This window comes from Triticum dicoccoides, chromosome 1A (genome assembly GCF_002162155.2).
Source record: "Triticum dicoccoides isolate Atlit2015 ecotype Zavitan chromosome 1A, WEW_v2.0, whole genome shotgun sequence".
Classification (NCBI taxonomy): domain Eukaryota; kingdom Viridiplantae; phylum Streptophyta; class Magnoliopsida; order Poales; family Poaceae; genus Triticum; species Triticum dicoccoides.
In genome coordinates this window covers 146,220,097-146,228,654 of record NC_041380.1, presented here as the reverse complement: position 1 = coordinate 146,228,654, position 8,558 = coordinate 146,220,097, and the positions used below count along the sequence as shown (strand labels likewise).

The 8,558-nt window shown below is 45.1% G+C and overlaps 1 pseudogene; it reads left to right on the top strand.

Annotated features, from left to right (window-relative positions):
- Positions 1-465: 465 nt before the first annotated feature.
- LOC119367896 lies at positions 466-8,009 on the top strand (annotated as a pseudogene).
- Positions 8,010-8,558: the final 549 nt, after the last annotated feature.

Genomic DNA, 8,558 nt, shown 5'->3' with positions numbered 1-8,558 from the left:
CAATTATCCCAAACATTTAGAGGCAAAACAGTAAGCAACTTCCATGATGCAAGTATGGATTACATTTTTCTTGGATGGACAATAACCCTTGATCCTTCAACATAATGATCTAACTTCCTTTTTGACAGGTCGATGCAGAGGCATTAAGAAAATTTATCAGTAGACAAATCTTTCACTAATGTCGGCTTTCCAATTGTCCATTATTTTCCTAATGCATATATTAGGAAATAATGTGTCAGAATATATATTTTTAGAAAGTGTCAGAATATTAGTAGCGGGCGCAGCTACAGGGTGGATAGGATGGGCCGCGGCCCACCCTGGGAATTTTGGACGGCCTGTATATAGGGGATTTGGTGATGGGCTGGAGAAGAAGAAATAAAAAAGGCCCAACAAACGCGGCCTGCTAGTCCGCTCGTACCAACTAGAACGCGCAGCCGCACTGCCTCTCGTCGCAGTCTTTTCCGTCTTTCCCCTCTGCGCCGCACTGCTCGCGGACTCGCCGCTTACTCGCCGGCGAATCACCGTCGCCGGACCCCAAGAGTCCAGGAGCTGCCCAAGGTCCGCCCCACAGGGCCGATGCAATGACAGTGCCTAGCCGTCCGCTCCTCGCTCCCTGCTCACTCGGCAGCAGCACTGGTCCTGCCCGGCGGCCGGCGGTGTGCTGGTGTGCAGCTACGACACAAAGGGAGCCGATCGTATTTGAGGTACGTTGTCCATTTTCCTCGTCCCCATTTTTAATGTCTGATTGATTGTTCTCATTATGATTTAGGAATCTAGGGTCTTTGTTTTGAAAGGAATCTAGGTCTGATATTTATAGTGCTATCAGCCACATACATGAACAAATGGGGATAATTTGTCGTGTCCAACCATGATTGATACTAGAATGTAAAAAAAAAGTGTAGAATTTGAAGAATGAAGAGGATGAGACTCAGTGCTTCTCTTTTCCGGAAACATGCCACAAAGAATGAAGGTGATACAATTGATACTTTCATGGCCATTAGAAAGTGTATAGGCATGTATTCTTCTTTTATGCAAAATACACACTTGATTGAGGATTTTAATATGTTTGTAAGACCATATTATATCTTTCCATTGTGTTATTGCCAATTGGTAAATTAATTAAGTACGGTAGCAATGCAATATGCGTTAAACAACAAAAACAACAACAACAACAAAGCCTTTAGTCCCAAACAAGTTGGGGTAGGCTAGAGGTGAAACCCCAATGTTCAAGAAAGCGTTTTTAGGCGCCGCTTAAGCGCGCTTTAGCGCTAAGCGACAGCTAAACGCTTCGCTTCTGCCCTAGGCGGAAGTTTTAGCGTTAAGCGAAAAAAGCGGGATTTAGCGGCCGCTTTAGCGCTGAGCGCTGGCTAAGCGGTCGCTGAGCGCGCTTAAGCGTTCAAAAAGCGAGGAATGGGCCACGGGCTGGAGGTAAAAGATGGGAATAAAGGCCTGGCCCAATACTGGCCTGTTCGGCTAGGGTTTACTGGGTTAGAAGGGGAGTGGGGAGAAGAGAGCTCCAGTCCAGATGCTCCTGTTCTGCATCCAACTCAGCTCCATGCATTCTTCCTCCTCGTCCCCGCACTGGATCTGAACTACTGCTTGGGCTGGGATGGGGCTGCTGTTTGGCTGCTGCTGCTGCTGCTTGCCTGCAGCTGCCATTTATCTTATATGCTCTAAGCCAATATTATGCATTTATGCTTGCTGTGTGAACCACTGAACCTTATCCTTATGTGTTATTTGGCTATTTGTTGTGGTGTGTGAACCACTGAACCTCAACCTTATATGCCCCTCCGTCCTAAAATTCTTGTCTTAGATTTGTCTAAATACGAATGTATCTAGTTACGTTTTAGTGTTAGATACATCCGTATCTAGACAAATCTAAGACAAGAATTTTGGGACGGAGGGAGTATTTCAGATTTTTCAGTTACCTATGTGCTATATTTTCTGTTTTCTTGTGCATATTATTCAAAAACAGCCAAATTCTGGCCAATTAAAAAAACGCTTAACCCTGGTTAAGCTGCGCTTAAGCAGCCATTGCTCTAAGCTGTGGCCTTCCGCTCCGCTTACGCTTACCGCTTTCTTGAACATTGTGAAACCCATATGATCTCGCGACCAACTCATGGCTCTGGCACATGGATAGCAAGCTTCCACGCACCCCTGTCCATAGCTAGTTCTTTGGTGATACTCCAATCCTTCAGGTCTCTCTTAACGGACTCCTCCCATGTCAAATTCGGTCTACCCCGACCTCTCTTACATTCTCCGCATGCTTTAGCCGTCGGCTATGCACTGGAGCTTCTAGAGGCCTGCGCTGAATATGCCCAAACCATCCCAGACAATGTTGGGCAAGCTTCTCTTCAATTGGTGCTACCCCAGTCCCCAACTCTTATCTCGTATATCATCATTCCGGACTCGATCCTTCCTCGTGTGGCCACACATCCATCTCAACATACATATCACCGCCACACCTAACTGTTGAACATGTCACCTTTTTAGCCGGCCAACACCTAGCGCCATACAACATTGCGGGCCGAACCGCCGTCCTGTAGAACTTGCCTTTTAGCTTTTGTGGCACTCTCTTGTCACAAAGAGTGCCAGAAGCTTGGCGCCACTTCATCCATTCGTCTTTGATTCGATGCTTCACATCTTCATCAATACCCCCATCCTCCTGCAGCATTGACCCCAAATATTGAAAGATGTCCTTCTAAGGCACCACCTGCCCATCAAGGCGAACCTCCTCCTCACACCTAGTAGTACTGAAACAGCACATCATGTACTCGGTTTTAGTTCTAATAAGCCTAAACCCTTTCGATTCCAAGGTTTGTCTCCATAACTCTTAACTTCCTATTTACCCCCGTCCGACTATCGTCAACTAGCACCACATCATCCGCAAAGAGCATACACCATGGGATATCTCCTTGTATATCCCTTGTGACCTCATCCATCACCAAGGCAAAAGGATAAAGGCTCAAAGCTGACCCCTGATGCAGTCCTATCTTAATCGGGAAGTCATTAGTGTCGACGTCACTTGTCACAACATTATCGTACTGTCCTTGATGAGGGTAATGTACTTTGCTGGGACTTTGTGTTTCTCCAATGCAATATGTGTTGTCAAAATAAATTTTTTGAGATGCACCACCCTGTTTCAAAATTCTAGATCCGCTCGCAAGAATCGTTTCTTGGCATCTCTCTGCACATACTATTGTTTTGAAGATGATGTTTCAGAGAGACATGTTGGTCATTATGTCAATATAAAACAGGAGACGGGTGTGTCAACATGTATGTAGCAAGCTAACCGTGATGTCAACCACATGTGATTTAAATGTATTGTGGAGTCCCATTAGTCAACTCTTAGTATAAGTGGAAAATTCTTAGCCTATATAAGTTTTGACCATAACCATCAATAACAAAATACTCCCTTCGTTCCTAAATATAAGTCTTTTTAGAGATTCCACTATGGACTACATACGGAGCGAAATGAGTGACGCTACACTCTAAAATATGTCTATGTACATCCATATGTAGTTTTGTAGTGGATTATCTAAAAAAGACTTATATTTAGGAACGGAGGGTGTATTTGACACGGATCACATTTTAGAAAACAAAACGGTGATTTGAAGGTTAAGTCATAGATTCTACCAAAATAATTACACATGAATTGCAGGTTTTCTACATGATCTCAAGAAATGTTCACTTTTTTCAAAATGAGTTTGCAATTTTTTTAACGTCAACTACAGTAAACCTCATGCTATAGTAACCATTCCATACAGTAGACCGCTACAATGACGCCCCGATGCTACATTATTACTCGATTTGTTCGGTTCCTGCCAATGGGTTGGCCCGGTCGGACTGCTCCTGTGCACTGCGCCCCCTATTTGTCTCCCACCTCTGAAGTACTCCTGATACTTCGCACATTTTGAATCAATCCTCAAAAAATTGTGAGAAAAAACATACAATAATTACATAAATTGAACGCGAGTTTTACATTCAAAATCAACCTGCAACTTTAGAAAAAAAAGACAAACTTAGTGTTATTAATGATCATGAGCCGAATTCACTGCCCAATTCGAAATTGGCAACTGTCCACAATTGAATTGATCGTCTTTGCTTCCCGGTCTCTGTATTGTATTCGGATTTGGAACTATTTTGGCACGTTGAATAAACAACAACAAAAACTTTAGTCCCAACCAAGTTGGGGTAGGCTAGAGGTGAAACTCATAAGATCTCGCGACTAACTCATGGCTCTGGCACATGGATAACAAGCTTCCACGCACCCCTGTCCATAGCTAGTTCTTTGGTGATACCCCAATCTTTCAGGTCTCTCTTAACAGACTCCTCCCATGTCAAATTCGATCTACCCCGACCTCTCTTGACATTCTCCGCATGCTTTAGCCGTCGGCTATGCACTGGAGCTTCTGGAGGCCTGCGCTGAATATGCCCAAATCATCTCAGACGATGTTGGACAAGCTTCTCTACAATTGGTGCTACACGAACTTTATCTTGCATATCATCATTCCGGACTCGATCCTTCCTCGTGTGGCCACACATCCATCTCAACATACACATCTCCGCCACGCCTAACGGTTGAACATGTCGCCTTTTAGTCGGCCAACACTCAGCGCCATACAACATTGCAGGTCGAACCGCCGTCCTGTAGAACTTGCCTTTTATCTTTTGTGGCACTCTCTTGTCACAGAGAATGCGCTTTGATTCGATGGTTCACATCTTCATCAATACCCCCATCCTCCTGCAGCATTGACCCCAAATATCGAAAGGTGTCCTTCTGAGGCACCACCTGCCCATCAAGGCTAACCTCCTCCTCCTCGCACCTAGTAGTACTGAAACCACACATCATGTACTCGGTTTTAGTTCTACCAAGACTAAACCCTTTCGATTCCAAGGTTTGACTCCATAACTCTAACTTCCTATTTACCCATGTCCGAGTATCGTCAACTAGCACCACATGATCTGCAAAGAGCATACACCATGGGATATCTACTTGTATATCCCTTGTGACCTCATCCATCACCAAGGCAAAAAGATAAGGGCTCAAAGCTGACCCCTGATGCAGTCCTATCTTAATCAGGAAGTCATCAGTGTCAACATCACTTGTTCGAACACTTGTCACAACATTATTGTACATGTCCTTGATGAGGGTAATGTACTTTGCTGGAACTTTGTGTTTCTCCAAGGCCCACCACATGACATTCCGTGGTATCTTATCATAGGCCTTCTCGAAGTCAATGAACACCATATGCAAGTCCTTCTTTTGCTCCCTGTATCTCTCCATAAGTTGTCGTACCAAGAAAATGGCTTCCATGGTCAACCTCCCAGGCATGAAACCAAAATTATTTTTGGTCACGCTTGTCATTCTCCATAAGCGATGCTCAACGACTCTCTCCCATAGCTTCATTCTATGACTCATCAGCTTAATTGCACGGTAATTAGTACAACTTTGGACATTCCTCTTGTTCTTGATGATTGGTACTAATATACTCCGACTCCATTCTTCTGGCATCTTATTTGCCCGAAAAATGAGCTTGAAAAGCTTGGTTAGCCATATTATCGCTATGTCTCCAAGGCCTTTCCACACCTCAATGGGGATAAAATCTGGGCCCATCGCCTTGCCTCCTTTCATCCTTTTTAAAGCCTCCTTGACCTCATACTCCTGGATTCGCCGCACAAAACGCATGCTGGTCTCATCGAAGGCGTCGTCCAGTTCAATGGTAGAACTCTCATTCTTCCCATTGAACAACTTGTCGAAGTACTCCCACCATCTATGCTTAATCTCCTCGTCCTTCACTAGGAGTTGGTCTACTCCGTCGTTGATCCATTTGCCTTGGCCAACATCCCTCGTCTTCCTCTCCCCGATCTTGGCCATCTTATAGATGTCCCTTTCCCTTCCTTCGTGCATAACCGTTGGTAGAGCTGCTCATACGCCTGACCCCTTGCTTCACTGACAGCTCGCTTTGCGACCTTCTTCGCCATCTTGTACTTCTCTATGTTGTCTGCACTCCTATTTTGGCACGTTGTATCTATTAGTCAATTTATTCCAGTCAACTACTTCGATGCATGTGATTGCATGGCTTGTATATGAGTCTGTGATTTCACTGTGTTAAAAAAGAAAAACTACTTTGACGTGCATTTCATTTTGGCTAGGGACACATTCTCAGTGCGGCCCATATCACCTGCCGTGTTGGAGGGACCCCCTTGTTGGAAGCCCGCAAAGAACAGTTCTGTCTGTGCTCAAGGGTTTCACGCCAAGCAACAGCGGAGCAGAGGAGACAGAAATACGGCGTACAGCGGAGGCTCTGGTGCGGGTGCGGGGAGATCTAAGGAGCGGCCGGTGGCGCCTCAGCACCGATTGCCACCACCAGCAGGGCAATCGCATCGCCGCCACCTCCGACTGCTAGCAAGCCAGTGAGTGCCCTTTTGTGCTTTTGTTTCAGTTCGATGAGCTGAAGGATTCGCTAGCTTGTACTCTGCACGACTGCACCGTCAATTTTGTGGTAGTACTTTCTTTTGCGTCCTTTTTTGTGGTAATTCGTCTTTGTGTTTGCTTAAAATTTGTTCAGTGAACAAGCGGGCTAAGACGGCACAGCCGGAGGCGCAGACCACCATCGTGGACTCCTCTATCTTCCAGTTCAGAGTAGACTACCAGCAAATCAAGGAGCTTCCTCTCGGCAAGTCCGTCTACTCTGACGTCGTCTCCGCCGGGGGACACCTTTGGAGGATTGAGTGCTTCCCGCATGGGGAGAGCGAGGCCAACAAGGGCGAGTATGTTTCTATCTTCCTCGACCATTTGAGCAAATCCAGATGCGTCAGGGCCATCTTGGAGGTCGACATACTGGGTAGGGATGGCAAACCATCTATGTCAGGCATGCAAAGGACATTTGAAACCTTTGGGATCAAGGGAGACAAAGGCCTCGCCGATTCTTGGGGGTGGGATCGGTTCATCAAGGGAACTATTTTGGAGGAAGATTACTTAATAGGGAGACACGTCACGTTTCTATGTGCCGTCATGGTCATCGATGACAGTCCTATTCCCCTGCCGCCTTCAGACATTGGAACTCATCTTGGCTGCCTGCTAGATAACAATGACGGGACAGATGTGTCATTCATCGTCAATGATGAGACATTCCATGCTCACCGTGCGGTGCTTGCTGCCCGCTCACCGGTCTTTAGAGCAGAGCTCTTTGGTTCCATGTCTGAGGCTACAATGTCATCCATCACACTGCACGACATCACACCTGCAACATTTAAAGTTATGCTTCGGTTCATTTACACGGATGAATTGCCTGAGAAGACAGGCTTGAGGACTCCTCCGCTGAGATGTTTCAGGATCTACGCGCTGCGGCCGATTGGTATGCATTGGATCGTCTGAAGGTTATTTGTGCCCAGAAGTTATGGGAGAAAGTGTCTGTAGATACAGTTGCAACTATCTTAGGTTGGGCTGAAACCTACAACTGTCAGGAGTTGAAGAACAAGTGCATTGACTTCTTTGTGGCGGAGGAAAATTTCAAGGAGGCCATGTTCACGGATGGTTATGCGCTACTGGTTCTGAAACTCCCATCGATTACTGCTGAGCTCAAAAGGAGGGTTAGGGCATGATGTAGTGAGATACATCTCTGTGTATATAGCTCAGGTTTTAGAGCATAGCTCTAGTATGGTATTTTGGAATTGGTGTATGGTTCTGGCATCTTTTAAAAGCTAATTGGCGCAGCACTAGATGCACCTGGTAAGCTGGGACCTGATAATGTAGTAAGAATCATCTTCTTATGAGTATTGGGCTTAGTTGCTACCAAGTACTGACAGCGATAAGTAAGGTGAGTTGGAGGATGTTATCAGATAGTACTCCCTCCGTCCCACAATATAAGATCGTTTTGCAAGCTGTTTTAACTTGCAAAACGATCCTGTATCATGGGACGGAGGGAGTAACTGAGATGCAAGTTGAGGATGTCGTGCCAAATGAGCGGATCGTTTGTGTTTATATTTCTCTGTTCTTTTGACCATGTCATGTGCTGAAGCTTTTAATATATTTACTTTTGCTACTCTAGTGCATAATAATCTAGAGCTTGGGCAATCTGAATACTTCCGTTGTCATGGCACAATTCTGGATTATAGTGTTTGCATAGTTAAGTGTGAATGTCGGTTCCCATGTCCATCTGATAATAACTGTAATTAAACAAGGAAGAGGATGTTCGGAACAAAAGAACCTGGAAATTGGTCGTGGGAGGACTAGGACGGAGGTCTGGGTCTGAACAAACTTTCTAATGAGTTGGTCTGCATGTTCAAGATCGAGGGAGTAACATCATACGAACGACTCAGTATGTTTGCATACAACACATAATTTATACTATCAGAGAAAAGCCTCTGCGTGATGCGAGATAAAAGATTTTGCTCTTGTAAAATGTGAAACAGTGGATACTGGATTCAAATTTGCTGTCCTATCGAGCAGGTGTCATGCTTTGTACTTCCTCCGTTCATAAATATTTGTCTTTTTAGAGATTTTAACAAGTGACTACATACGGAATAAAATAAGTGAATCTACACTTTAATAT